The sequence below is a fragment of the Tenrec ecaudatus genome, chromosome 11 (assembly GCF_050624435.1).
Source record: "Tenrec ecaudatus isolate mTenEca1 chromosome 11, mTenEca1.hap1, whole genome shotgun sequence".
Classification (NCBI taxonomy): domain Eukaryota; kingdom Metazoa; phylum Chordata; class Mammalia; order Afrosoricida; family Tenrecidae; genus Tenrec; species Tenrec ecaudatus.
In genome coordinates, this window is record NC_134540.1 from 130,182,787 (window position 1) to 130,186,370 (window position 3,584).

Consider the following 3,584-nt stretch of genomic DNA (forward strand, 5'->3'; position numbering starts at 1 on the left):
TTGTCATGGTGGCAAAGCCAGTCCCCTGTCTGCCACAATCAGGCAATTTTTGTCGCACCCATTTACACAATCTTTTCAGAACCTCTAAATAGAAAGCTTGATTAACAGTCTGACCTGGTGGAACCAAATGCACCACTACATGCAGACATTTTATTTGTTTGGGAAGTAGATGGATGTCCAGAATGAGGTTTATTGCAAGTCAAAAGTTCACGTTTTTTGACATGAGAAAACAACTCATTTTCAAACTTGAGTTTTTCCCATAGTGCTGTCCTTGTAAGCTGTGTTCAACATCACAACAGTTTTTGCAGCATCTTTCTCGAAAAGGAAATAAATCTCACAGTTGTCTGCTGTTCCCTTAAATTAGCCATCACAGAAAAAAGGAGGCTGAGCAAAACTGATTTTACAAAAAAATTCTCTGTGACCAAAAAGAACAGTCCCAGGTGATACCACCGGGTGCACTAACTCTGAGTGAGTTGCTGATGCTTACCTAGTGTGAACACGTGCCCTACTAAAGTTCTACCAGTGGAGCTTTTTTCCAACTTTTTTATAACCCCTCATAGATAGCATGTTATATCTATCATTGCATTTTTAAAAACTGTATGAAGGGGCTTCAATATTTCTTGGACATAATTCCATATATCCATGAACTTTTTGAAGTCTCCTTGTATACAATATCAACAATATTTCTTAATAAATCCATTCCTCTTAAAATTTTATTAAGTCGTCACAAGATGGCATCCATCATGGAGGGGCCGCTCAGCAAGTGTACTAACGAGGTGAAGGGCTGGCTGTATCGCTGGTTCATGCTCGACTACAACGCGCGGCTATTCTCCTACTACATGTCCAAAGACAAAATGATGAGAGGCAAACGCAGAGGATGTGTTAGACTCAGAGGAGCTGTGATTGGTATAGACGACGAGGGCGACAGCCCCTTCACAATAACTGTTGATCAGAAAACCTTCCATTCCCAGGCTCGTGATGCTGATGAGCGAGAGAAGTGGATCCATGCCTTAGAAGAAACAATTCTTCGACATACTCTCCAGCTGCAAGATTTAGATTCGGGATTTGTTCCTAGTGTCCAAGACTTGGATAAGAAACTTACAGAGGCGGATGCTTACCTACAAATTTTGATAGAACAATTAAAGCTTTTTGATGACAAACTTCAAAACTGCAAAGATGATGAACAGAGAAAGAAAATTGAAACTCTCAAAGAGACAACAAATAGCATGATAGAATCCATCAAACACTGCATTGTATTGCTGCAGATTGCTAAAAGCACTATCAATCCTGTAGATGCAATCTATCAACCTAGTCCCTTGGAACCTGTGATAAGCACAATGCCTTCCCAGACGGTCTTACCTTCAGAACCTGCTCAGTTGTGTAAGTCAGAGCAGCGTCCATCTTCCCTACCAGTTGGACCTGTATTGGCTACTCTGGAACGTCATCAGACTCCAATGCCAAATAGTACAGGCAGCAGACACTCACCACCTAGTAGCAGTCTAACTTCTCCCAGCCATGTCAACTTGTCTCCAAACACAGTCCCAGAGTTCTCTTACTCTAGCAGTGAGGATGAATTCTATGATGCTGATGAATTTCATCTAAGTGGCTCCTCCCCAATGTACTTAATAGATTCCTCTGGATCTGCTTCAGTCTTGACACACAGCAGCTCGGGAAACAGTCTGAAGCGGCCCAGACAACCACAGAATCCCTTAATTCTTCCTTGTCCAACGGAACCAGTGATGCTGACCTTTTTGATTCCCATGACGATAGAGATGATGAAGGGGAGGCAGGTTCTGTGGAAAAGCACAAGAGTGTTATCATGCACATCTTGTCCTAGGTTCGGCTTGGAATGGATCTTACTAAGGTAGTTCTTCCAACACTTATTCTTGAAAGAAGATCTCTTTTAGAAATGTATGCAGACTTTTTTGCACATCCGGACCTCTTTGTCAGCATTAGTGACCAGAAGGATCCCAAGGACCGTATGGTGCAGGTGGTAAAGTGGTATCTCTCAGCCTTTCACGCAGGAAGGAAAGGGTCTGTTGCCAAGAAACCGTACAACCCCATTTTGGGTGAGATTTTTCAGTGTCACTGGACGTTACCAAATGACACTGAAGAGAACGCAGAACTAGTTTCAGAAGGACCAGTTCCCTGGGTTTCTAAAAACAGTGTAATCTTTGTGGCTGAACAGGTTTCCCATCATCCACCCATTTCAGCTTTTTATGCTGAGTGTTTTAACAAGAAGATACAATTCAATGCGCATATATGGACCAAGTCAAAATTCCTTGGGATGTCAATCGAGGTGCACAACATAGGGCAAGGCTGTGTCTCTTGTCTAGACTATGATGAACATTACATTCTCACATTCCCCAATGGTTATGGAAGGTCCATCCTCACAGTGCCCTGGGTGGAGCTAGGAGGAGAATGCAATATTAATTGTTCCAAAACAGGCTATAGTGCAAACATCGTCTTCCACACTAAACCTTTTTATGGAGGAAAGAAGCACAGAATTACCGCTGAGATTTTTCTTCCAAATGATAAGAAGTCTCTTTGCTCAATTGAAGGAGAATGGAATGGTGTCATGTACGCAAAATATGCAACAGGGGAAAATACAGTCTTTATAGATACCAAAAAGTTGCCTATAATAAAGAAGAAAGTGAGGAAGTTGGAAGATCAGAATGAGTACGAATCCCGCTGCCTTTGGAAAGACATCACTTTCAACTTAAAAATCAGAGACATCGATGCAGCAACTGAAGCAAAGCATAAACTTGAAGAAAGACAACGAGCAGAAGCCCGGAAAAGGAAAGAGAAGGAAGTTCAATGGGAGACAAGGTTATTTCATGAAGATGGAGAATGTTGGGTTTATGATGAACCATTACTGAAGCGCCTGGGTGCTGCCAAGCACTAGATTGGGAAACATTTACCCGTGGTGACCAGGGCAGTAGGCATAATGAAACATCAATCAATATTCCTTTGGGAGAAGCTGTTCACTCCCTTCTTATTGCAGTGGTTCCTATCTCAGGGATACTGAACTTGCCAAAGCAGATGAACAATTTAAAGCAAGAAAAGCTCTCTTTGGCAGTTAGGATTTTGACTTCAGTCCTGAGAAGAAACTCAGGAGACATGCCTAAGCTTTGAAAAGGCATTTATAAAACTATCTCAAACTCTGCACTCTAGTACTGCTATTAATATAACGTTTCCTAGTTCATATCATCTTGGTTATAATATATATATATATATACACACACATATATATACACACAAAGTATACTTGATGCAAAATTGTGCACAATACTCCATCTGTAAATAATGATTCCTCTGTTTTAGAAAATTAGTGGTTATTAAAATCAAGTGTTAGGAAATTTCATGGTCTCATCTATAACTTTTATTTTGGATTTGAACTATTACATTGTATCTTACTCTGGATCACAGCTTAATTATATTTAGTGCTACTTAAGGCTTCATAAAGTAACTTTTCCAATCAAAAAAATATTAAGTCGTACCTTGGAAATTAGAAACATGCATGAGTAATATATTAATGAATTTGGAAATTCTATAATGGTAGTCCTTGTGCCCTGAGAAATAAA

The 3,584-nt window shown here is 40.3% G+C and overlaps 1 pseudogene; it reads left to right on the forward strand.

Annotated features, from left to right (window-relative positions):
• Positions 1-731: 731 nt before the first annotated feature.
• On the forward strand, positions 732-3,099 carry LOC142461509 (oxysterol-binding protein-related protein 9 pseudogene; annotated as a pseudogene).
• The last annotated feature ends 485 nt before the right edge of the window (positions 3,100-3,584 follow it).